The 27,523-nt window shown below is 51.3% G+C and overlaps 1 protein-coding gene across 1 annotated transcript in view; it reads right to left on the bottom strand.

Moving 5' to 3' along the window:
- The window catches only part of BSN (bassoon presynaptic cytomatrix protein), a 414,235-nt gene that overhangs the window by 177,971 nt on the left and 208,741 nt on the right, over positions 1–27,523 (bottom strand). The window lies entirely within an intron of this gene.

The raw sequence follows: 27,523 nt of genomic DNA, 5'->3' as shown, positions 1-27,523 counted from the left end.
AGGGAGCTGTGACGTATCCCCGCCGCCTGTGGCAGTGATGCCCCCAAGCTCCCAGCAGCCATAGGCATGGGGGTACCCTGCATCTCCCCAGCTGCCAAATGCAGCATGGGGGACCCCAGCAGCTCCCCGCAGCCACCGGTGGCAGGGGATCCCCACAGCTCCCTGGCCACCGGCAGTGGCATGGGGATCCCTGCAGCTCCCTGGATGCCACAGGCAGCATGGGGGACCCCCGTCGCTCCCCAGCTGCTGGTGGTGGCATGGCAGACCCCCGTGGCTCCCCAGCCATACTGCGGCAGGCAGGGGAATCCCCACACAGCAGGGGGACCCCTGAAGCTCCCCAGTTGCCACCAGCAGCAGCAGGATCCCTGTGGCTCCCTGGCCATGGCCAGCAGCGTCGCAGACCCCTGTGCCTCTCCGCTGCTGCAGGCAGCATGGGAGACACCTGTGGCTCTTCCCAGCTGCCGTGGGTCACAGTGGGATTTCTGTGGCTCCCTGCATTGCGGTGGGCAGGAGGAACCCCACAGCTCCCTGGCTGCTGCCAGCAGCAGTGGGATTCCTGCAGCTTCCTGCCACTGCGGGTTGCAGGGGGATTTCTATGGCTCCCCACACCGTGGCGGGCAGGGGGACCCTGCAGCTCCTAGGAGCAGGTGTGGGGAGGGGTAGAGCTCCCAGCCACCCAGCATCTGCCCAGCCTCTTCTCATTTTATCATGGATATTTTTAGTATAAGTCAGGACAGGTCACAGGCTTCCGTGAATTTTTCTTTATTGCCTGTGACCCATCCATGACTTTTACTAAAAATATCTGTGACAAAATCTTAGCCTTACCTATCAGTGACCTGAAGTGATGGAGGCCCCTCTAAATGATGGAGAATGTGCCACATGCTTTGACAACCTCTTCCAATGGTTAACTAACCTGTATTTCCAATTTGCACTTTATTTCCAGTTTGAATTTTTCTCAGCTTCAACTTCCAGCCATTGGATCTCAGCCTGCCTCTGCCTGCTAAATTAAAAAGTCCTCTTCTGTCAGAAGTCTTCTGTGTATGTACCTAAAGACCAAGATCAAGTCACCTCTTAATCTTCTCTTCAACAGCTGAAATAGATTGAGTTCCTTTAGTTTATCCCTTTAAGGCATGTTTTCCAGACCCCAGTTATAGATTCATAGATTCCAAGGCCAGAAGGTACCATCATGATAATCTAGTCTGACCCCCTCTATAACACAGGCCAGAGAACTTCCCAAAGTAAGTACGAGGGCAGATCTTTTAGAAAAACATCCAATCTTGGTTTTAAAATGACCAGTTATGGAGAATCCATCAAGATACCTTGGTAAATTGTTCCAACAGTTAATGACCCTCACTGTTAAAAATTTGCACCTTATTTTCAGTCTGAATTTGTTTGGCTTCAACTTCCAGCCACTGGATCATGTTGGATCTCTGTTAGAATGAAGAATCTTTATAACACTTGTATTTTAGAAGTTAAAGACATTCCAAAAGCATTCTGCACACAAGTGAACAAGTCTACAAATCAGCACCATATTCTAGGGGCCTGTGTGCTGTGTGGCCTTGATGAAGGGGTTTAAAAAAAAAGATGAGATGTGGCTGCCTGAAATCTTGATACTAGTGCTTTGTGTGAACATCTCTCTCCCCCTACTCAACATGTCCCCACACAACTCATTAAAAAAAACCTCAGTGGCACACAGGTGAGTACTGTGATGTTTTTGATTTTTCCAAAATCAAGGGGCATGCTTACAGGGCTGCAAGCAAGCTCCCATTTCAGTGGAAATTGAGACCTACCTTAACTAGGGTATTACTGATAGCCTCTGGAATAAAGAATGCACTTAACAACAAAAAATGACTTCTGTGTAATGTGGGTGAAATGATATTGCTCTGGGATTATCTAGACTCATGTGTTTAAAGTCTTCTGCTTAACATTGCAACTGTGGAGCAAACCAGGATTTAGCTGCTGATTCCACTGTAAGGCTGCTGTCTAGGGAAGATGGTTGAAGTACAGATGGTGGAAGTCTCAGGTAGAAGCTGACCTATTGCATCATGCAGGTTTTGTTTAATTCTTACACTGTGTGCAGAGAACCAAGATTCTTTGCTTCCACCAAAAGATCTGCAAAGTCTCCATCAAATGGCAGTGGACACCTGATTAACCTAAGCAGTTTGCACTTTGTGGTGGATGTGAGTCCCTTACATGCTGAGGAAAGCTGAGGTTACTTTGAAGATAAAATTGACTGTAATTAGACCAAGCTCTCTTTGTCTGCGGAGGTGGAACAATATCTGGAGGGGACAAACACTAGGTTTTCTCTGCTTGGGTGCTGGCCAGTGTTGCTCACAGACATTCTGGATGTACTAGGAGAACCTGGGGCCATGGTGTGACATTCTGTACCTCAGGGGAAAATCCAGCACCCCCATGTTCATCCTAATAATATGATTGTGTGGTATCCAATGCAAAGTTTGTCATGCCGGGTGTCTTTGGAAGGCTCACGATGCACTGAGCACTGTTGTTACACTACAGTTATAGTAATTGTTGCTATAGTAATGTTATAGGTTGTAATTTCATGTATATAGTTATTAGGCTGCAAATGTGTCTTCATGGCTTAAAACAGGCTCAGGCAAAACTCTCCAAGAGCAGAGGGGCAGTTCACACCTCATCAGGGCATATATGGGACAAACCCAGCCCAGTCTCACAGGAACAAAGACACTGGCCTAGGCAGCAACAAAGAATCTTTTGGACTCTCGAGTGAGTCACCCCACTTCCTTTGGTCAGTTTGGCACTATGATGAGGTAATGCTCACTTAACTCTGAAGGGGCTGGGGGCAAAGCCAAGAGGGAAGAAAGAACATGATAAAAGGGAGAGATGTTTGCCATGTTCTTGCTCTCTCTTCCACCTCCATCTACAGACACCACCACCAAGTGACTGAAGCACTGATTAAAGGGGAGAGCCTGGCTGAAGGGCAACCAGACAATCTGTGGTGAGACGCATCTAAGTTTGTAAGGACACTGAAAGTGTTAAGATCAGCTTAGAATGCGTTTTGCTTTTATTTCATTTGACCAAATCTGACTTGTTATGTTTTGACTTATAATCACTTAAAATCCATCTTTCATAGTTAATACATTTGTTTGTTTATTTACCTGAAACAGTGCGTTTGGTTTGAAGCATGTCAGAGACTCCCCTTAGGATAACAAGCCTGGTATATATCAATTTCTTGGTTATATTGATGAACTCGTATAAGCTTGCAGCGTTCAGCGGGCATAACTGAACACTGCAAGACAGAGGTTCCTAGGGTTGTGTCTGGGACCGGAGGTATTGGCTAGTGTCATTCGGTTGCACAATCCAAGGAGCAGCTACATGCTAGAGGCTGTGTATGAACGGCCCAGGAGTGGGAGTTCTCACATCAGAGCAGGGTAAGGCTGGCTCACAGAGTCGAGGATTGGAGTGATCTAGCAGATCACCGGTCCAGATAACACCAGGGGAACATCACACGTGGCCTGTGCTTTGGGCCCTTGTCCCTCCGGGCAGGTGGAAGACCACTGGGAAAGTACTTGTTATGTTGCCTGCAGAGAGCACCAATGATCCCTTTGAGACAAAATTGTGTGCTGATTGCTTTTAACTGAAGCATGTGTTTGGCCTGTACTCAAAAAGCCATCTCTAGAGGTGGACACTCAATCCAGCCAATTTTAACTGGCCTCTAACCTGGCTTCCATGTCTGGTTGAGAATTTGGAAAAGACGCCAGTGAGAGAATGCTCAATCTCTGGTTACCTCTGAGTTCCTTGATCCTTGTGAGTTGACACTGCAGTCTGGGTTGGGCAAAGACATTTCAACTGTGGTGCTCCTAGAAGTGGAGGATGTTCAGGTGTTCATGCTGCTGTTGATCTATCAGCTCCCTTCAATAGTGAGGGAGGTGGGGTTTACTGGTAATGGGCAGTAGTAGACTGGTCTGCCTTTAGGTGGCTTAGTCTCTCTTGGAGAGACCCCAGAGAGCTGTGTTGTGTAAATCCTCCTCTCCCACAGAGCTACCACAGGGTTGTAGGTTGCCATCTCTCTTATTGAATGTATGTGTGAGGTGTCAGGTCAGTCAGTGGGGAAGCACAGCTAGAAGACTTTTCAGGAGCTTGGTGATATGCAGCTTTATACTGCCCTCTTGTCCAGCCTGGGCAGTGTGTGTTTGAGCATTTTTCCCAGCACAGGAATGACACTGGGATGCGGATGAGAACAAAGCAGCAGACTCCACCTGGATAAGACTGAAGTGACTATGGTGGGCTAGGGCGAGCAAGCAGAGGAGACAATGGAGATTATATTATTAATTATAATTATATTGTATTATATTAGCCCCCCTGACTGAGGGCATTTGTCCATCTTTTGTCACCAAAGTCTTCAATTTAGGGGTCTAGTTAGTTTTCTCTGCACAGCTGGTCTAGGGGGTGTGAACTGTAGAGAACTTTGTGTCTTACCTCCCCATGCCCAACAGCGCTCTAATTGCCTCATTTAGATGCTGCTGGCATGAACTAAAGGATATCCAAAGCACATTAAAGCAGTCCTATTTCCATTATTATTAGAAATAATGTCTATGAATAAAATAAATACAGTCTCTGAATGCAGGCCTCTCCCCCAGAAGGGCTATGAGGGGCTCACATTGCAGCCCCTCTCTGCTTTACTTTGAACAAAAGATAATACATTTTAAGGCCAGAATGGACCATTATCATCATCGTCTAGTCTGACCTCCTGAATAAGGCAGGCCAGAGACCCTCACCCAGTAACTTCTGCATCAAGCCCATGACATCTGTTTGAGCTGGAGCATATCTTTTAAAAAGAAATCCAGTTTTGATTTACAAGACACCAAGTGAGGGAAAACCCAACTCCTCCACAGGTAAGCTGCTCCAATGTTTAATTACCACTCACAGTTGAAAATTTGTGCTTTCTTTCTAGTCTGAATTTGTCTAGTTTCAGTGTCCAACCATTGGCTCCCATTATGCACCTTTCTGCTATCAGAAATTTCTTCCCCCTGTAGGTACATATAGACTGTGATAAAGTACCCTTTTCTTGGATGAACTAAATAGATTCAGCTATTTTTAGGAAGAAAAGTGGGAGAAATTAAAGCAGTTTTGAAAGCAAAAGAGAAATAGGACAAGAGCAATGAACAATATCAGGGCCCCCAAGGGGGACAATTGCATCTTCTGTTCCCTGGGATTCGGGATTATAATACAAAGGCTTCAGAATGGGCTGCCAAAGATGACACTGAAGAGGAAGATACACCATTTGCCTTTGGTTACTGTCCAAAGTTAGGTGGTAGGGTTGCCAGGTGTCTGGTTTTCAACCAGAACACATGATCGAAAAGGGACCCTGGCGGCTCCGGTCAGCACTGCTAACCAGGCCGTTAAAAGTCCAGTTGGCGCAGAGCTGGCAGGCTCCCAGAAAGAAATGTACCATAAAATATTCTGAAAGGTGCCTTCTGATGTTGGCCTGGCTCTGCAGGAGTGAAGAGGGACATGCAGGGAGGGGGAGAAGAAGAGACCTAAAGACAGTGAAATACTTAACAGCAGAAATGTTCAGGGAAGCAACAGAACAGAACACTTTAAAAGATGAAGATGGAGAGAAATGTAAAAATTGCAAAATGCTGTAACTGATCCAACTGCCAGTAGGGAAAACACACAGCAAGTACAAAAAAAGATGTGCCCTAAATACTAGGAAAACAGCTGAGCTGGTCAATGTGCAAAGAGTCACATGGGATTTCCTGGATTGCAAAATTCCATTCACCCTGTTGTGCACACCTCTGGTGACACAGTCAGCAATACAGTGGTTAAATCACTTGCAAATATAGTTAGATGTCACGATTTAAAATATCATACAAAAATAGGGGCATGTGGAGCTACTATATCATTCTTAAGGTTCTGTATGGAAGAAGCTACTCAGAAGACTGTTTATATGTATAAATTCTAGTGAAAAGTCCTACAAATACATGGGCCTACTGACTTCATCCATTTAATAATAAACAAATCCCACTGGTTACTAGTTTAATTGACCGGAGCACTGACATGCTTGAAACCCAGCTGATTATGTATGGCCCACTCAGGGCTCAGCTGTGCAGAAGCCTCCCTCCCACAGGGAAACAAGCCAAGTCCTTGTGCAAGAGGTCCCTGAAGCTGAAGCTCACAGTGTCTTACTTCCCAATGCCCAATCTCCATTCCTTGTACGGAAGAGCAGATGGGGCATCAGTGGAAAGAATGGTGAAACACAACCCCCCGAGGATCCTAGAAGGCACTGGGCCTGCATCAGGCACAGGACCCCATGGAATTCCCATTGGGAGATCTACCTCTGCTGTGCCCCAGAGATGGGAGTAGGGCTGAAGAGCCACAAGTGAGCCTGTGGGGATTCAGGCATTAGGTTATGCAAGATGGCATTTAAACTCCTTGGTTGGCTAGATGTGGTACCAGATACTGCATAACAGAGAGTGTAATGGATTCCTTGGATTCCTTTTAGTAGTGGGACACCAATGCTCAAATGAATCTTATTAAGGGAAATGAACTAAATAGCAAGTTTCAGAGTAATAGCCGTGTTAGTCTGTATTCGCAAAAAGAAAAGAAGTACTTGTGGCACCTTAGAGACTAACCAATTTATTTGAGCATAAGCTTTCGTGAGCTACAGCAGCTACAGCAGCTGTAGCTCACAAAAGCTTATGCTCAAATAAATTGGTTAGTCTCTAAGGTGCCACAAGTACTCCTTTTCTTTTTGTAAATAGCAAGTGACTCAGGCAAGCACTCTGGGCAGTTGTTTCAGAAGGGCTGTAGACCTGCCCATGCTTGGTTAACTAGGATTACTGTTTTGTCTGTGGGAACATCTTCCAGCAAACACAAAACCTTGAAATGTTGAAGATAGATAAAATGGCAGCTCTGAGGGTGAGCGGTATGAATTCTGTTTGGATGAGGACCCAGGCTTGGCTGCTGGAGGTCATTATGGGCCAGACTGTGATGCCCTTGCAGAATGGAGTGTAGCCATTGTGACAGGGTCAGGCCAGATGGCTACAGGATAGTGTTCCTATTGAGATCCGGGAAGTGGGCAGGCAAAGCCCGCCCACTGCTAAAGGATCCCCAGCCAGCCTAAGAGGGGGATCCACAGGACCTGGACACCAACTAAATATGGGGGACAACTAATGAAATAACAGGTACAGAAGTGTGGTCAAAGGGTCAAATGAAGGGAACCGGACAGGGACACCGACCAGAGAATCCCGGACAGTGCCCACTGCTCCTCAAAGGCATCAAGGGATTCAGTGGACGCCGCCCAGAGGAACTCTGCCTGGATATGTGAACAGACGGAGGACCAGAAATAGACCCCACAGTCACAGGAGACTCCATTGGCCAACCTCCTCACTCTGGTTTTATAGATGGCCATTTTAGCCAGGGCCAGGAGGAGGCTGACCAGGAGATCCCATGACTTTGTGGGGCCACAGATAGGGAGTGCATAAACCAGAAGGTGAGGGGAAAAGTGCAGCCAAAAATGTAACAAAATATTTGTGAGGAGCTGGAATAGGGGCTGCAGCCTGGCACACTCCAAATATATATGTGCCAGGGTTTCCCTCATGCCACAGAAGGGGCAGGTGTCTGGGATGGGGTGAACCATGCCAAGTACACGCCCGAGCTCACGCTCCATGAAGGAGCCGCCAACTGATATCCCCGGCAGGCCTTGGAACCAAGGTGGAGTATAGGCTGGCCCACTGGGGCTCCTCACCCTCCAGAGGTGGCAGGAGGTCCTGCCATTTTGTATTGGGGCGGGACGTGAGGGTGAGGATGTGAAGGGTGTGAAGCACAAGTGTGTATAGATGTTTCCTTGGTGCAGTCTGGAACCAGACAGGCTGCAGCTTGTGCAGTTGGCTCACAGTGAAGGGGCGGGGGGGGCATGGTTGGGTCCACGGGGCAGGGGCCAGATGAAAAGGTCCAGCGGGCCTGGGGTGGAGGGTGGGCAGGGCGCACCCTCGTGCAGGACCCGGTCAAGGTAAACCTGAGCAGCGGGCGGCAAAGCAGCCCTCACCTCCTGAAGTATGCGCTGGGGAGTACGAGGTCTGGAGAGCTCCATTCATTGAGCGAGTGTCAGGGGATCCAGCCAGTCTCCCCGGTCGTAGTCCAGGAGGTCTCCGATTCTTGTGACTTCTGCCAGGTCCAACCTCTGGCACACCAAGGGGGACTCCGCCACCTGCACACGGAGCTGGGGGTTGTGTAGCAGGGGCTCCAGGAGGAGATCTGCCCCCTCGGTGGCCACCACGGACCTGGTCATTGAAAGCAGTTTCCAGGTCCGGAGGAGGTCCTGGTAGAAGACAGGCAGCCCGGAGAGGTCTCGTGGAAGACCTCTCGGATCGAGATAAAGGAGCTGCCGGTCGTATCAGAGCCCTCGGAAGTGGCGCAGAAAGGTGTGTGCTAGTATGCTCCATGCCGGACTACCTGCACCATTAAGGAGCCTCTGCAGGGCCTGGAGGCGGAAGACATGGACCTGAGTGTGGAGACACTTCAGGCCCTGCCCTCCCTCCTCCAGGGGTAGATGGAGAACCCCTGCAGGGACTCAGTGCAGTCCTGACCAAAAGAACTCCAGAATTGATGTTCGGAGGTTGGCCAGGAAATCTGGGGCCGGGACCAGGGTGTTGAGCAGGTACCAGAGCATGGAGAGGACTAGTTGAGTAAGAACCAGCACTCTCCCTCGAAGAGAGAGGCACCAGAGTAGTCCTGTCCATTTCTGGAGCCACTCTATCTCCCTGCCCTCTAAATTTTGCCAGTTCTCCGGCAGAGAGGGATGCATGGCAGAAAGGTAAACGCCGAGATAGAGCTGCACTCCACAGGATGGCTGAAGCATGGGTGGGAGGGAGCTCACCTGCCAGCTGTCCCTGACCACCAGGCCAGAGATCTTGACCCAGCTGACCCGGGCGGAGGAGGCTGCCAAATAGATGGCCTGGCAAGCCTCCACCCATGCCAAATCGCCCGGGTCCTGGACCATGAGGAGCATGTCGTCGGCGTATGCCGAAAGGACCAGCTGCAGCTCCGGCTCCCACAGCACCAACCCCGTCAACCTCCTGCAGAGGAGACAGAGGAAGGGCTCGATTGCCAGAGCGTACAGCTGGCCTAAGACAGGGCACCCCTGCCGTACTCTTCGCCCGAAGCTGACCGGTTCAGTCAGGGTTCAGTTGAGCCTGACCAGACACTCTGCGGAGGCGTACAGCACCCAGAGAAAACCCATAAACTGGGGTCCGAAGCCAAATGCTCGCAGAGTGCTCAGGAGACACCCATGGTCCACCCTGTCTAATGCCTTCTCCTGATCCAAGGACAGGAGGGCGAACGTCAGACCCTCCCTACACCCGAGTTCCAAGAGGTCCCAAACCAGATATAGTTATCGAGGATGGTGCAGCCCAGGACAGTGTAGGTCTGGTCTGGGTGGACCACGTCCGTCAGCACGGACCCTAGCCGCAGTGAGATGGCTTTTGCTACAACTTTGTAGTCCATGCTGAGGAGCGAGACGGGATGCCAATTTCGTAAATTGCGGAGGTCCCCCTTCTTCGGCAATAAAGCGAGCATGGCTCGCCTGCATGAAAGAGGGAGAACCACGGTCTGCAAGGACTCAGCCCAGACAGTGACTAGGTCTGGGCCGAGGACGTCCCAGAACACACGGTAGAACTCCACGGTCAGCCCGTCCATGCCCGGAGATTTATTGGTGGGCATGCGGCGTAGGGCTTCCGAGAACTCGGCCAGAGTGAGAGGCAGCTCTAGCCGGTCTCAGTCGCCTGCGTTGACCGTAGGGAGCTCCTCCTAGAGCATTCTACAAGCATTAGGATCAGTCGGATCCGGGGAGAAAAGGCTTGCGTAGAAGGCTCTCAGCCTCCCGCACATCTCCACAGGATCTGTCAGGGGGGTGCCATCCTCTGCCAGAAGGCAGGTGATGTGTTTCTTGGCCCCCCTCCTTTTCTCCAGGGTGTAGAAGAAGCGGAGCGGTGATCCATCTCCCGAAGGAGACGGATGCGGGATCAAACAAAGGTGCCCTGGGTCCGATGATCTTCGAGGGCCCGGAGCTCCTCCCGCTTCTCCCGGCACGCTCCGCAGCGGGGCGGATCCTCAGGGCTGGCAGCCAGATGCCTCTCCAGCTCTAAGACCTCCAGTTCCAACTGCTCTATCGCCACATCCCTCCGTCGGCTGGCTCCCCGGGTGTAGTCACAGCAGAAGAACCGGGCACGCACCTTCCCCAGGTCCCACCATCGCTGCGCCAAGGGAAAGGCACGCTGCTGCCCTCGCCATGCCAGCCAGACATCCTGGAAGGACACCACGAAGCCCACATCCTCCAACAAGCTGTTGTTGAAATGCCAATAGGCCGGCCACAGCCTCTCCGTGCAGACAGAGGCTGTCACGGTGGCTAAATGATGGTCAGAGAACGGGGCTGGTTAGATGCTGAAGGAGTGGGCTCGTGAAAGGTGGAAGCGTGATAAGTAAATGCAGTTCAACCAGGAGTGGCGCGACCAATGGGCCTCCACTTGGACAAAGGTGAAAGTCGAGATGTCGTCCAAGTGGTGGTCGCGCCAGACGTCCACCAGGGATTGGTGTTCGACTATCTCCCGGATGACGTCTGTTGCGGCCGGACACTGCTCGGTCCCCGAGCGGTCCCACTCCTCGAGGGTGGTGTTAAAGTCCCCATCCAGGACCAGGCACTCGTGAGGATCCAAGGTGCCGAGGAAGACAGACGCCTGCTGATAGAATCTGGGCCCGATGTCAGGGCATAGATGTTAACGAAATTGACCATGAGCCCCTCTATACAGACCCGAAGGTGCAGCAGGCAGCCCGGCACAGCCTTGGTGACCCCCAGCACCTCGGGCCGTAGGTCAGGGGAGAATAGGGTCACCACTCCAGCCGTACGAACTGTGAGATGGCTAAAGTAGACTCTGTCCCCCCATTCCAGCCACCAGCTATCTTTGGCGTATGGGTCTCCTGCAGGAAAACCACAGAGTACCCCCCTCCCGAAGGAAGGAGAGCACCTGGGACCTGTGGAGACCCATCCTACATGCTGTTCAATGTTGTGATGATGAGTGGTGCCATGAGGAGGGCTGGGGGGCATCGTCACTGGCAGGGATGCTCGTGGCCCCCATTGGGCCACGCAGCAAACTGTGACCTACCCTGTAGGTGAGCAATGAGTCACGGAAGCCACGGACCTGCTGGTAGGCTGCAGCGGACCTGCTTCCCGGTCCTTTTACCCTCCCGCATAAGGGCCCATGCAGCCCAGAGGATCTGATGAAAGTCCCCCCATTGCTGAAGAGCAAGCTGTACCTTGTTGCAGGAGCCACGGACGTCTTCTAGAAACTCTCGCAGCTCCTCTCGCAGTGCATGGGGGGGTGGGATTACTGGCTCCTGACTATCCTCTGGCAGGGTCCCTGGCACAGCCCTGAGTCCCACTGAGACGGGCAGGCAAGGGGCGGACTCCGGACATGGCACCCGACCGGCCGGCGCCACGTGGCCCGCCTTGAACCTTGGTGTAGTAGGGGGGCAGCGGAGGGAAGATAGCAGCCCCTAGTGGGTTGGGACAGGGAAACACAAAGGCCACTCCCTGGGGGTCATTTGCCGGAAAAGGGAAGGAGACAGCCCCAGGGGCGGCAATAACATCGCAGGAGGGGGAGGGGATAGAGACAGGGTCGGCATCCTGAGGGAGGGCCGGGGTCAGGGACAGGGGTAGGGCCAGGATCGGGGACAGGGACAGGGGCAGGGGTGAGATATTGAGCTCCAGGAGCCGAGCAACTGGGTGGTGGCACTTCTTGGTCAGGCTCAAGGGTTGAGGGGGTGGGGAGGGGGCTCTCAGTGATGCCGAGTGCAGGCTCTATGGTGGGTTTGGCAGCCACAGCATCAGGAGGTGGACTATCTTCTGTGGGGCCCCCGCCCGGGAAGGAGGTCGATTGCACCACACCAACGAGGCATGCCCCTGGTGGCTCGGGTCCCGGCCGCGTGGCACTGGCCGTCGCCTCAACAAGCTCGGCGGCCGTCAGTGGGGTGCCTTCTGTGGCCGGGTTGATGGAAGAATCCAGGGGCTCCTCAGAGGTGGGAGTGGAAGCAACGGTTAGGGGTAGGGAACATGGGGAAAGGGGGGCCGGAGTGAGATCACCCAGATCGAGGCCCGCTGGCAAAGGGTCATCCTCCCCCTGGGTGACTGGGGTCAGATCCAGGGCCTCAATCTCCTCATATATGGAGGGGAGATCACTTTCCACCACCCCGGGGTTCTCCCTGCCAGCACCTGATGCGACGGTTGCCTCGGGGCTCACAGGGGCTTCAGATGGTACCAGGGCAGAAGGGGCTCCCGTGGGGCCCTTGGAGGGGAGGGATTCCCGTGGAGGGGAGATACTGCCTTCCGGTGCTGCCATGTCTTCCCCAGCCGGCACCAGTGAATGGCACACACCTGTGGGCAAAGCAGAAGGCTCGGCATCGGTGCCCCCCTCTCTGGTTTTCCAGGGGGCCTCCGCATCTGATGGAAGGAGTGGAGCTCGAGCCTTCTGCTTGCCCCACTTCCCCTATACTGGGGCCCAGCCCTCCATGGCATCATCTGGGGGCTGGCTAGCAGGGGTCAGGTTAGGGGGCAGAGGCAATGGCTCAGGGACTTGGGGGGGGTAACGGTGGGGCAGCACGAGGGAGGGAAGATTCCCCCTGGGGCGGGCCTTCTCCCATGCCCGGCGGTATCCCTGCCGCACCCTCCTCCACAGGCCCCGCCAGATTGCAAGCAGCAAAGACGGGGCTCTCCCGCTCGTCTGGGCATAGTGGGGGATGTGCCCCTTGGGCCTGAGCGGAAGCAGGGGTGGGCTGGGAAGGAGGAGGGGTGGCTTCAGGCGCCGGTCAGCCAGGGGCACCAGCGATGACAGGGCCGGCGCCCTGCCAGGGCTCGGGGGTCCTGGATGCTCCTCCTTGCCGGGCCAAGGGGAAGTCCCTCCGGACGTGCCCCATCGCCCGGCAGAGGTAGCACTGGGTCCCCCCGCGGAGTAGTGCATCCGGTAATGGGCCCCCTGGTAGGGGACCAGGAATGACCCCTTGAGCGCCTCTCCGCCACGCACCGCCGGCGGCAGTTGAAGCTGCACCTGCTGGCAGAACGAGAGGATGTGACGGATGGTGGGGTCTTTGCAGCCCAATGGGAGAGTGCTGACCACGGAGATGGGTTTCCCAGGGTGGAGAGAGCAGGTAACAGGGCGACATTGGGAAGAAAGGGAGGGATGGAGGTCAGGACAAGATGGACGCCCAGGTCCTCTAGAGGACCTAGGGAGACGAACACGCCCCCCACTGCCAGGCGTGTCTCCACTGCCTCCTGGGCGGCGGCCTCCAATGCTAAGAAGAAGACGACCTTTCTGTACATTTTGGAGGCTGCCACAATGGCCGTGGGCCCCACCACCTTCGCCAAAGCCCGCACATAGGTCTCCATGTGGGGCAAGGTGGGCACCAGGAGGCAACGGATGCCGTGCTTCCTGGTCAAGGTCGGGAAGGGGCCCCGGCCGTTATAGATGGTAGCAGAGACGGTTGGCGGGAGAGATGACGTAGCAGCAGGCGGGGGGGCTGCCGCCACCGGGGCATACACCCTGGGGGGCAGGGGAGGGACACCCGCAGAGCTGGTGGAGGGAACAGCGGGGAGGGACGCCGCGGCCAGTGGTGGGGCCGCGGCAGTGGGGGCAGCCCCTGGCATGGAGGGCTTAGTCTTTTTTGCGGGGCCCTTACCCTTCTTTTTACCCTGGCCTTTCCTGCCGGCTGGGAGGGCTTCCCCAGGGTCGGAGGGGGCGAGGGACGTGGCAGCAGCAGAGGTCATCCCGGTATCCACCGCTGCCGGTGCCCCAGTGGGGGCAGTAGCAGGTGGTTTGGCTGTGGCAGTGGAGATAGAGGCTCGGGGGGGGGGCAACAGAGCGGCAGGTGGGGGAGGGGCAGTGGGGGTTTTCTGGAGGGGCACCACCTGTCTCGTCCCCCGCCATTATGAGCAGGGAGGGAAGTGGAGACACCAGAAGGAGGAGGGGAGTGCGGAAAGGGGAAGCAGGTCAACCACTCCTCCCCGCTAGGCTGCAGGCAGGGGAGGAGGGCGCCAAAGGGGGTGGGCTGGACGGGGGGGGGGGCAATCAGGGGTTAGGGGCAATAACCAACACTGGGTGGAATTCCAGCTCCTCTAGCTGCACTAGGGGAGGGGGGGATACAACAGCATTGGGGTTGCAGTGAAAGGGGTACAAACTAAAATGGGGAGGGGCACAAGTGCATGAGAGGGGGCATGGGAGCACGGAGCAAGGGGCTAAGCAGCCTGGAGTTAGGTCAGGGAAACCAAGGGGCTAGCTTCAGAGGCTGGGGCAGGGCAAACAAACAAAGGCTGCAGAGGGAAACAGGTGGGGCAGGCAAACAAACTGAAGCTAGTAAAGGGGGCTGAGGCAAAAAAGCGGGGGGGAAGGCTGCAAGGGGCAAATGGAGTAGGTAGCAAAGGGCAAAGCTGTGAGGTGGGCAGTCTGGGGGGCGGTACGTGCATCACGTGCGCTTGCACAAAGTGAATTTGGCCTGGCTGCTGCTTCTGGCCCAAATGGTGGAAATAGGGCTTGGCAAGCAGCTGAGTCCAGAGGCAGGAGCTGAGGCAGATGGTAAACAGCCAGTGGGGGTGGTGGAGGGGGCAGCGGTGGTGGTAGTGGTGGGGGTTGGGGGGAACACAGATGGATCAGGGGCAGCTCAACGCCACACCCCCTGTGTCCCTACCAACACAGTCAAAACCCACACCAGAAGAGCACAGTTTGAAAATTACTCCGTTCAAAAGGCCCACTCTACAGTGATCTGCAAAGTCTCTAGGTGCTCCCCCACTGGTAGATGGTCCTCTTCTTCTCCTCCTCAGGGGCTTCAGCGGCCCCAGGCAGCAAACTCCACAGCAGCAGCTCCAGGAACTCCAGGTGGTGGTCTGGGCAGGCAGAAAGGACCCCTCTCAGGTGGTGGTGGTGGTGGTGTCCATAGCAGCAACGGCTGGGGCTAGGGTCCCTCACTCCTCCCCCTCTGGGGAGCAGGCCAGCAGCCTTCCCCCCCGCCAGGGGCTGTAGTTGGAGCAGTAGCAGCACCCAAGGGTGGGGGTGTCCAACAGCCAGCCAGCAACCAGGTAGCAAAGAAGGGGGGGTGGTGTCTGGCCCAGCCAGGGGAGCAGCTGGAGTGGCAGTAGCCCTACTGGGATCCGGGAAGTGGGCGGGCAAAGCCCGTCCACTGCTAAAGGATCCCCCCCCACAGCCTAAGAGGGGGATCCACAAGACCTGGATACCAAATACATCTGGGGGACAACTAATGAAATAACAGGGACAGGAGTGGGGTCAGAGGGTCAAACGAAGGGAAGCGGACGGGGACACGGAGCAGAGAACCCTGGACAGCGCCCACTGCTCCTCAAAGGCGTCAAGGGAGTCAGTGGATGCCGCCAAAGGAACTCTGCCCGGAAACGTGAACGGACCGACTACAGGAGAGTGATCCTATTGGGATCCGGGAAGTGGGCGGGTGAAGCCCATCCACTGCTAAAGGATCCCCCCCAGCCTAAGAAGGGGATCCACAGGACTTGGACACCAAACAAATCCGGGGGACAACTAAACAATCTGGGGTGTGGATTGCACCCTCAGCAAATTTGAAGATGACACTAAACTGGGAGGAGAGGTAGATACGCTGGAGGGTAGGGACAGGATACAGAGGGACCTAGACAAATTGGAAGATTGGGCCAAAAGAAATCTGATGAGGTTCAACAAGGACAAGTGCAGAGTCCTGCACTTAGGACAGAAGAATCCCATGCACCGCTACAGACTAGGGACCAAATGGCTCGGCAGCAGTTCTGCAGAAAAGGACCTAGGGGTTACAGTGGACGAGAAGCTGGATATGAGTCAACAGTGTGCTCTTGTTGCCAAGAAGGCCAATGGCATTTTGGGATGTATAAGTAGGGGCATTGCCAGCAGGTCGAGGGACGTGATCGTTCCCCTCTATTCGACACTGGTGAGGCCTCATCTGGAGTACTGTGTCCAGTTTTGGGCCCCACGCTACAAGAAGGATGTGGAAAAATTGGAAAGAGTCCAGCGGAGGGCAACAAAAATGCTTAGGGGACTGGAACACATGACTTATGAGGAGAGACTGAGGGAACTGGGATTGTTTAGTCTGCGGAAGAGAAGAATGAGGGGGGATTTGGTAGCTGCTTTCAACTACCTGAAAGGGGATTCCAAAGACTGTTCTCAGTGGTAGTAGATGACAGAACAAGGAGTAATGGTCTTAAGTTGCAGTGGGGGAGGTTTAGGTTGGATATTAGGAAAAACTTTTTCACTAGGAGAGTGGTGAAACACTGGAATGCTTTACCTAGGGAGGTGGTGGAATCTCCTTCCTTAGAGGTTTTTAAGGTCAGGCTTGACAAAGCCCTGGCTGGGATGATTTAATTGGGGATTGGTCCTGCTTTGAGCAGGGGGTTGGACTAGATGACCTCCTGAGGTCCCTTCCAACCCTGATATTCTATGATTCTAATGAAATAATAGGGATAGGAGTGTGGTCAAAGGGTCAAACGAAGGGAACCGGATGGGGACACCGAGCAGAAAACCCCAAACAGCGCCCACTGCTCCTCAAAGGCGTCAAGGGAGTCAGTGGATGCTGCCCAGAGGAACTCTGCCCGAATACGTGAATGGACCGACTACAGGAGAGTGATAGAAGGGAGAGATCTTGGTCCGAGGTTAAGCAGGTCCCTTTTCCCTGGGTAAGGGAACAGGGGCAGTTCCAGAACAAGAAGGAACTTGCTAGAATCAATTAGGGCAGGCTGGCTAATCAGGGCACCTGAGTTTAAAAAGGACTTCACTTCAGTTGTGGTGTCCGTGTGAGGAGCTAGGAGCAAGAGGCACTAGGAGCTGAGAGTGAGAACGTGTACTGCTGGAGGACTGAGGAGTACAAGCATTATCAGACACCAGGAGGAAGATTCTGTGGTGAGGATAAAGAAGGTGTTGGGAGGAGGCCATGGGGAAGTAGCCCAGGGAGTTGTAGCTGTTCCAGGAGGCACTCTAGACAGCTGCATTCCACAGGGCCCTGGGCTGGAACCCAGAGTAGAAGGCGGGCCCGGGTTCCCACCAACCTCCCAACTCCAGATCAGACACAGAAGGAGTTGACCTGGACTGTGAGTTCCACCAGAGGGGAAGGTCTCTGGGCTGCTCCCCGACCCACATGGTGGATCAGCAGAGACTGCGGGGATTGTTCTCCTTCCTTTTTCCCATGCTGGCCAGTGACGAGGTTAGCTGAGTGAATGGCAGGTTTAAGCCACTTGCAAAAGTGGCCAAACTGAGGGCTGCCACGAATCTCTGAAGAAAGCAAATCTGCCAATAAGCGCTGGACCCACCAAGGCAGAGAAGGAACTTTGTCACACCACACAGAATGGAGAAGGACTCTTGAGAAGCCTCAGTTCTGCCTTGTGCAGCTGTGCCACGTCCTCCCCCACTAGCAGTCTCTGCACATGTCAAGGTTAATTCCCCACTCTGGCACTTTGAATGCAGAAAGTGGGGGCCCACAAGGATTCTAAAAATTAATACTGGCCACTCCCGGTTTACATTAAACTCCCAAGGTTACAGCTTTTCTCTGACCTTGGATTGGTAGATACTGCCACCACCCAAGAGCAGAAACCCTTTGAGAGGCCAGGAAGGTTCACTTGGGAATTCATTCCTGTGGGGTATCCTCAAGCCCTCTCCCCCCACCTCCTCCAGGGAAGAGCTGAGAAAGAGGAAAAAAAAGGAAATCAGCTGTTGCCACCAGCTAATTAAACAACATGCACAAACCTCTTCAGACACAAAAATCCAATTCTGTTAATAAAAAAGGTAAATTTTATTAATTAAAAAAAACAACATCTGGGAACTCAGGCTATTGCTAGATTTTAAAAGAGCAACTACAAGAATTAAGCACCAAGAATAGCTTTCTTGAGATCCAGCTTAAAGGTTACAAGCAAAACAAAAGCACCTGGGGTTAGCACAGAGGAATCCACAAGTCATAACAAAATAAAAGAGATAAACCTAATTGCATCTTCCTAGACATTTCCTGACCTACTTACATATCTTGGTGTAGCGTGGTGGCTACCCTGCTCCTAAAATAGAAGGGGTTAAAAGCAGCCCTGGAGAGGGCTGTGGCTGGGGATGGCTTACTGGGGAAGCAGCCGCAGCTGGGCCATGCGCCAATCAGGCCCCAGCTGGCCTGTATAAAAAGGCTGTGAGGTAGTGGCCTAAGAAGTCTCTTTCTAGGCTGGGAGAGAGTTGGGCCTGGCTGCCTGCCTGACAGGGTACTGAGGGTGGGTGCAGTGCTGGCGAAGGAGCAGGCTGAGTGGGGCACTCCAGGCTGGCAACTCCCCAGGCTGTAGGGCCTGGTCCAAGGTCCATTGAGGTACTGGGGGTCAGAGGAAGGCAACAGGTCCAAACCCCCTTGCCTATGATGAGTGGTCTTTACACTGCAGTCTGCCCCAGGGCGTGGGGGCTTGGTGATGACTGGCAGTAGCCCAGACTGAGGCAAGGTGGGGGTTGGGGGTTCCCCAGAGGTAGAGTGTGGGGGTGCTGCCAGGTGGCAGAACCCAGAGAAAGGGGCACCGGGGTCTGTGAGGGACATGGGGGTCAGAGCTGTGCGGCTCACCAGCCTGCAGAGGGCGCTCCAGGCTGGAAAAGAGCTAATTCCCAAGGACGACCAGCAGGAGGTGCTGCCGAGGGAGTCTGCTCTTTTATACTGGGGTTTTAAATGAGTAGTTTCTACGTATGATACTAATGATTTTTCAAACCCAGCCCAAGCTTCTTACAGCATAGCTTTGCCCTGTCCACCTCTCCCCAGGAGAACAACAGACAGACGAAAGGGGAGTCTTGTTTTAGGTTTAAAAAGTCCTAGCCTTCCCATGGGCTCTTTTGGCCGGGTGCACACTCACTTCCTTTTACCTAGCAGAGCGACTTTTTAATCCTTTACAGGTAGAGCAATTGGAGAACAGCTACTAAAAGTGTGAGCAACAAGGGTGATGTCGTGGTGGGAGTCTGCTATAGATCACCAGACCAGGAGGATGAGGTGGACGAGGCTTTCGTCTGGCAACTAATGGAAATTATTAGATCGCAGGCCCTGATTCTCATGGGAGACTTCAATCACCCTGATATCTGCTGGGAGAGCAATACAGCGGTGCACAGACAATCCAGGAAGTTTTAGGAAAATGTAGGGGACAATTTCCTGGTGCAAGTGCTGGAGGAACCAACTAGGGGCAGGAGCTCTTCTTGACCTGCTGCTCACAAACAGGGAAGAATTAATACGGAAAGCAAAAGTGGATGGGAATCTGGGAGGCAGTGATCAAGAGATGGTTGAGTTCAGGATCCTGACACAGGGAAGAAAGGAGAGCAGCAGAATACGGACCCTGGATTTCAGAAAAGCAGACTTTGACTCCCTCAGGGAACTGATGGGCAGGATCCCCTGGAAGAATAATATGAGGGGGAAAGGAGTCCAGGAGAGCTGGCTGTACTTTAAAGAATCCTTATTGAGGTTACAGGGACAAATCATCCCGATGTGTAGAAAGAATAGTAAATATGGCAGGCGACCAGCTTGGCTTAACAGTGAATCCTTGCTGATCTTAACCACAAAAAAGAAGCTTACAAGAAGTGGAAGATTGGACAAATGACCAAGGAAGAGTATAAAAATATTACTCGGGCATGCAGGAGTGAAATCAGGAAGGCCAAATAGCACCTGGAGCTGCAGCTAGCAAGAGATGTTAAGAATAACAAGAAGGGTTTCTTCAGGTATGTTAGCAACAAGAAGAAAGTCAAGGAAAGTGTGGGCCCCTTACTGAATGAGGGAGGCAACATAGTGACAGAGGATGTGGAAAAAGCTAATGTACTCAATGCTTTTTTTGCCTCTGTCTTCACGAACAAGGTCAGCTCCCAGACTACTGCACTGGGCAGCACAGCATGGGGAGGAGGTGACCAGCTCTCTGTGGAGAAAGAAGTGGTTCGGGACTATTTAGAAAAGCTGGACGAGCACAAGTCCATGGGGCCGGAAGCGCTGCATCCGAGAGTGCTAAAGAAGTTGGCGGATGTGATTGCAGAGCCATTGGCCATTATCTTTGAAAACTCATGGCAATTGGGGGAGGTCCCTGATGAGTGGAAAAAGGCTAATGTAGTGCCCATCTTTAAAAAAGGGAAGAAGAAGGATCCAGGGAACTACAGGCCAGTCAGCCTCACCTCAGTCCCTGGAAAAATCATGGAGCAGGTCCTCAAGGAATCAATTCTGAAACACTTAGAGGAGAGGAAAGTGATCAGGAACAGTCAGCATGGATTCACCAAGGGCAAGTCATGCCTGACTAATCTAATTGCCTTCTATGACGAGACAACTGGCTCTGTGGACGAGGGGAAAGCAGTAGACATGTTGTTCCTTGACTTTAGCAAAGCTTTTGACACGGTCTCCCACAGTATTCTTGCCAGCAAGTTAAAGAAGTATGGGCTGGATGAATGGACGATAAGATGGATAGAAAGTTGGCTAGATTGTCAGGCTCAACGGGTAGCGATCAATGGCTCCATGTCTAGTTGGCAGCCAGTATCAAGCGGAGTTTTGTTCAATATCTTCCTCGGGCAGGTTTTGTTCAATATTGTCATGAATGATCTGGAGGATGGTGTGGATGACACTAAACTGGGAGGAGTGGTAGATACGCTGGAGGGTAGGGATAGTATACAGAGGGCCCTAGACAAATTAGAGGATTGGGCCAAAAGAAATCTGATGAGGTTAAACAAGGACAAGTGCAGAGTCCTTAGGAAGGAAGAATCCCATGCACCGCTACAGACTAGGGACCGAATGGCTAGACAGCAGTTCTGCAGAGAAGGACCTAGGGGTGACATTGGACGAGAAGCTGGATACGAGCCAACAGTGTGCCGTTGTTCCCAAGAAGGCCAATGGCATTTTGGGCTGTATAAGTAGGGGCATGGCCAGCAGATCGAGGGACATGATCATTCCCATCTATTTGACATTGGTGAGGCCTCATCTGGAGTAATGTGTCCAGTTTTGGGCCCCACGCTACAAGGAGGATGTGGAAAAATTGGAAAACGACCAGCGGAGGGCAACAAAAATGATTAGGGGGCTGGAACACATGACTTCTATGAGGAGAGGCTGAGGGAACTGGGATTGTTTAGTCTGCGGAAGAGAAGAATGAGGGGGGATTTGGTAGCTGCTTTCAACTACCTGAAAGGGGCTTCCAAAGAGGATGGATCTAGACTGTTCTCAGTGATAGCAGATGACAGAACAAGGAGTAATGGTCTCAAGTTGCAGTGGGGGAGGTTTAGGTTGGATATTAGGAAAAACTTTTTCAGTAGGAGGGTGGTGAAACACTGGAATGCGTTACCTAGGGAGGTGGTGGAATCTCCTTCCTTAGATATTTTTAAGGTCAGGCTTGACAAAGCCATGGCTGGCAAATTTTTTTCAAGTACATCAGAAGCAGGAAGCCTGCTAAACAACCAGTGGGGCCACTGGATGATTGAGGCGCTAAAGGCGCATTCAGGGACGATAAGGCCATTGCAGAGAAAGTAAATGAATTCTTTGCAACGGTCTTCACGGCTGAGGATGTGAGGGAGATTCCCAAACCTGAGCCATTCTTTTTTGGTGACAGATCTGAGGAACTGTCCCAGGTTGAGGTATCATTAGAGGAGGTTTTGGAACAAACTGATAAATTAAACAGCAATAAGTCACCAGGACCAGATGGTATTCAACCAAGAGTTCTGAAGGAACTCAAACGTGAAATTGCAGAACTACTAACTGTAGACTGTAACCTATCATTGAAATCAGCTTCTGTACCAGATGACTGGAGGATAGTTGCTGTGATGCCAATTTTAAAAAGGGCTCTAGAGGTGATCCTGACAATTACAGCCTGTAAGCCTGACTTCAGTACCGGGCAAACTGGTTGAAACTATAATAAAGAACAATATTGTCAGACATATAGATAAACATAATTTGTTGAGGAAGAGTCAACATGGTTTTAGTAAAGGGAAATCATGCCTCACCAATCTACTAGAATTCTTTGAGGGGGTCAACAAGCATGTGGACCGAAGGTATTCAGTGGATATAGTGTACTTAGATTTTCAGAAATCCTTTGACAAGGTCTCTCACCAAAGGCTCTTACGCACAGTAAGCTGGCACAGGATAAAAGGGAAGGTGCTCTCATGGATTGGTAACTGGTTAAAAGATAGGAAACAAAGGTTAGGTATAAATAGTCAGCTTTCAGAATGGAGAGGGAGGTAAATAGTGGTGTCCCCCAGGGGTCTGTTTTGGGACCAGTCCTATTTAACATATTCATAAATTGCCTGGAAAAGGGGTAAACAGTGAGCTGGCAAAATTTGCAGATGATATAAAATTTCCTAAAGATAAGACCCAGGCAGACTGCAAAGAACTACAAAAGGATCTCTCAAAACTGGGTGACTGGGCAACAAAATGGCAGATAAAATCTAATGTTGATAAATGCACACTAATGCACATTGGAAAGCATAATCCCAACTATACATATGAAATGATGGGGTCTAAATCAGCTGTTATCACTCAAGAAAGATCTTGGAGCCCTTGTGGATAGTTCTCTGAAAACATTCACTCAATGTGCAGCGGCCGTCAAAAAAATGAACAGATTGCTGGGAATAATTAAGAAAGGGATAGATAATAGGACAGAAAATATCATGTTGCCTCTATATAAATCCATGGTATGCCCACATCTTGACTACTGTGTTCAGATGTGGTTGCCCCATCTCAAAAATGATATATTAGCATTGGAAAAGGTTCAGAAAAGGGCAACAAAAATGATTAGGGGTAAGGAACGGCTTCCGTATGAGGAGAGATGAATAAGACTGGGACTTTTTAGCTTGGAAAAGAGACGGCTAAGGGGAGATATGGTAGAGGTCTATAAAATCATGACTGGTGTAGAGAAACTAGATAAGCGTTGTTTACGCCTTCTCATAACACAAGAACTAGGGGTCACCAAATGAAATTAATAGGCAGCAGGTTTAAAACAAATACAAACTTTTATTTTTTCACACATCGCACAGTCAACCTGTAGAACTCCTTGCCAGATGTTGTGAAGGCCAAGACCATAACAGGGTTCAAAAAAGAACTAGATAAATTCATGGACCATAGGTCCATCAATGGCTATTAGGCAGGATGGGCAGGAATGGTGTCTATAGCCTCTGTTTGCCAGAAGCTGGGAATGAGCGACAGGATTACCTGTTCTGTTCATTCCGTCTGGAGCACCTGGCATTAGCCACTGTCGGAAGACAGGATATTGAGCTAGATGGACTTTTGGTCTGACCCAGTAGGGCCATTCTTTTGTTCTTAAGTAACCCCTTCTGTTGGAGACCACTATTCATACTTGTTAATGTCTCTCCCCTGGCTGGTGATGTACACTCACAGAGCTGATCTCAGTCTGTGTCTGCAGCTGGATGAGGTCTTACCTGTGTGTGTGCTAGAGAAGGCTTGAGGGCCTGGCACAGCAAGGACAGAGTGAGGAAGCCCAGGCTGATGTAATGGGCATGCTCAGTGGAACCCCATCAGCACATCAGGTGGCATCCCAGATGGGGGGTCCAACCTGTCACAATGGCAAGCTCTGATCTGTAACACTGGGCATGCCAATACAACGTGTGCTCTGAATGTTTACTAGAAAGTGGGAACTGAGTGGTGCTGTTAGGAATGGTATCATTCCCTGGGTGGATAACCAGACAGAGGGAACAGCAAGAGAACCCACCTAGGAAGCCACCAAATTAGAACTTTGTTCCTGTGTCTGCAAGATATATATGTACTTGCTTTCCACATTTAGGCAGCATTTGTGAGGAGAGGCTGAGGGAACTGGGATTATTTAGTCTGCAGAAGAGAAGAATGATGGGGGATTTGATAGCTGCTTTCAACTACCTGAAAGGTGGTTCCAAAGAGGATGGATCTAGACTGTTCTCAGTGGTAACAGATGATCGAACAAGGAGTAATGGTCTCAAGTTGCAATGGGGGAAGTTTAGGTTGGATATTCGGAAAAATCTTTTTCACTAGGAGGGTGGGGAAGCCCTGGAATCGGTTACCTAGGGAGGTGATGGAATCTCCTTCCTTAGAGGTTTTTAAGGTCAGGCTTGACAAAGCCCTGGCTGGGAAGATTTAGTTGGGGATCGGTCCTGCTTTGAGCAGGGGGTTGGACTAGATGACCTCCTGAGGTCCCTTCCAACCCTGATATTCTGTGATTCTATGATTTAGCACTGATGTCTGAGGATTGGTGAGAGGGGGTGCAATCTGCTAAATGGGGGGCTTGGTTTGCTGATCTAAATAGGAAGGAGCCCAAATTAATGTTACAGCGCACAGTGCACAACAGTCTCTTAATGGTTTAATAAGAGACATGAACAGCCTGTAATAATAGCTGTTTACTTGTCTGGGGTTTGTTATCCTCTTTGTTTAGCTTTTATATACCTAAGCTTTCTGGACATCATTTCAGACTTTAAATACAGTGCTGCCTCCTTTTCCTTAGGAATCTGGATTTTAAAATATGCTGCTCATTTTAATATCTCTTTCCTCTGCCTTTTTGCAGAGTCAGATAGAGAGTCTGATCCAAAGCCCATTTAAGACAAGAAAAACGCTGCTATTGACCTCAATGGGTTTGGGATTAGGCCCTGAGAGAGTGTCCTTGTAAAGGCCTCAGTCTAGCAAAGTGTTTTAAGCACAGTGTGGTTGTGAATAACCTTTGGAACTGTGAACCTCAGTGTAACCAATGTAGTGAGGGTGGGGACAGGCAGTTCCTCCCAGGCTCAGTCACTGCTGGCGGCTGCCTGCAGCCATTGCTGTATCAGTGACACTCAGGTTACATTTTAAAGCTTTTCTTCACAGCCTTGTGAGCTAGAAACCGTTAAATAGTGAAAGCTCAGAATCTGGTACCATCACGTGTCTGGGAGGTGGGGCCCTAGCCTCAAGTCTGTTGTGCAGTGTGCCTCAGTACAGTCCTGAATGCCTAGAAAGGGGGTGTCAAGCGAGAGGAACCCAGCAGAGCATGTTTGATCAGACTTTGAACATCTGCACAGTTACTGCAAATGGCATCGGATTCGGGCATGGGCAGACTTTTGTTCGTGGGTGGAGGGACACTTGACTCGGGTCCCCCTTGCGCAGATCCAAATGAGGAAGTCCAGCCTCCGCAGCTCTCCGGAGCCAGGTGAGATGCAAGGCTGTGCATTCCCACGTGAGGGAGCTGCATGGCGGGCTGGGTATCTTTTGGAGGTGGAAGTCATGTCCCTGTGTGTTACTGACAGACAGCATTTCCTTGAGTGGCTGGAGATTTGTGCCTTATATTGGCATTTCTTTTGATTCTCCAGTCTCAGAGGCCCTCTCGGGTGGTGCTACCTATTAACAAGGTCATCCTCCAGTGTGGGCAGTGTGGTACACCCCTGCCTCCTGTGCCCCCACACCTAAGCGGGTAGAGAGGAGACATTTTGTACTTGCTAAAGGGATGGATTTTCTTTCTCTTCATCCACCCAGCTCCTTGTTATCCACATGGCAGCAGAGCGGGCATGCCAGCACTTGCAGAAGTCTACTTCTCCAGACCGGATGGCAAAGCACATGGGCCTGCTGGGGAGGAAAATATATTCCTTGGTGGCACTACAGTTCCAGATCACAGATGGGCCAAGGGAGGGGACTGGATACTCAGAAGGGCTCCTAGCTCACATCTGCCTACAATGGCTGCGACACTGGGTATTGTAGTTTTAAGAACGCTTGATAGAGATCCTGTAGGTGTTTGTCTCTGTCTGAGGGATCGGAGCAAATGCAGTTGCGTGTTAGAGCTTGGCTGTAGACAATAGACTGTGTGATGTGGTCTGGATGAAAGCTGGAGGCATGTAGGTAATTATAGCGGTCAGTAGGTTTCTGGTATAGGGTGCAGAGTAGCAGCCGTCTTAGTCTGTATTCGCAAAAAGAAAAGGATTACTTGTGGCAACTTAGAGACTAACAAATAAATTTAGTCTCTAAGGTGCCACAAGTACTCCTTTTCTTTTTGGTATAGGGTGGTGTTTATTAGTACTGTAGTGTCTAGAAAGTGGACCTCTTGTGTGGACTGGTCCAGGCTGAGGTTGTTGGTGGGGTGGAAATTGTTGAAATCTTAGTGGAATTCCTCAAGGGCCTCCTTCCCATGGGTCCAGATGATGAAGATGTCATCAGTGTACTGCAAGTCGAGCAGAGGCGTAAGGGTACAAGAGCTAAAGAAGCGTTGTTCTAAGTCAGCCATAAAAATCACATCACACGATCCATTGTCTACAGCCAAGCTCTAAAATACAACCTCATTTGGTCCGATCTCTCAGACAGAGACAAACACCTACAGGATCTCTATCAAGCATTCTTACAACTACAGTACCCACCTGCTGAAGTGAAGAAACAGATTGACAAAGCCAGAAGAGTACCCAGAAGTTGCCTACTACAGGACAGGCCCAACAAAGAAAATAACAGAACGCCACTAGCGGTCACCTTCAGCCCCCAACTAAAACCTCTCCAGCACATCATCAAGGATCTACAACCTATCCTGAAGGACAACCCATTACTCTCACAGTCCTTGGGGGACAGGCCAGTCCTCGCTTACAGACAGCTCCCCAACCTGAAGCAAATACTCACCAGCAACTACACACCACACAACAAAAACACCAACCCAGGAACCAAACCCTGCAACAAACACCGGTGCCAACTCTGTCCACATATCTATTCAAGGGACACCAATAGAGGACCTAACCACATCAGCCACACCATCAGGGGCTCATTCACCTGCACATCTATCAAAGTGATATATGCCATCATGTGCCAGCAATGCCCCTCTGCCATGTACATTGGCCAAACCAGACAGTCTCTATGCAAAAGAATAAATGGATGCAAATCTGACATCAGGAATCATAACATTCAAAACCTAGTAGGAGAACACTTCAATCTCCTTGGTCATTCAATAACAGACCTAAAAGTGGCAATTCTTCAACAAAAAAACTTCAAAAACAGACTCCAACGTGAAACTGTAGAACTGGAATTAATTTGCAAACTGGACACCATCAGATTAGGCCTGAATAAAGACTGGGAATGGTTGGGTCGTTATAAAACCTAAGCCTAATTTCCCCAGTACTAATTTCCCCCTACTGTTACTCACACCTTCTTGTCAACTGTCTGAAGTGCGCCACTCTCATTACCACTTCAAAAGTTATTTTTCCTCCCTTGGTATCCTGCTGTCAATTGAATTGTCTCGTTAGACTAACCTCACATTTGGTAAGGCAATTCACATCTTTTCATGTATTTATGCTTGCTTCTGTATTTTCCACTCCAGGCATCTGATAAATTAGGTTCTAGCCCACGAAAGCTTATGCCCAAATACATCTCATAGAATCATAGAATATCAGGGTTGGAAGGGACCCCTGAAGGTCATCTAGTCCAACCCCCTGCTCGAAGCAGGACCAATTCCCAGTTAAATCATCCCAGCCAGGGCTTTGTCAAGCCTGACCTTAAAAACTTCCAAGGAAGGAGATTCCACCACCTCCCTAGGCAACGCATTCCAGTGTTTCACCACCCT

Source organism: Eretmochelys imbricata, chromosome 7, assembly GCF_965152235.1.
Source record: "Eretmochelys imbricata isolate rEreImb1 chromosome 7, rEreImb1.hap1, whole genome shotgun sequence".
Classification (NCBI taxonomy): Eukaryota; Metazoa; Chordata; order Testudines; family Cheloniidae; genus Eretmochelys; species Eretmochelys imbricata.
This window is presented reverse-complemented; position numbering and strand designations above follow the sequence as displayed.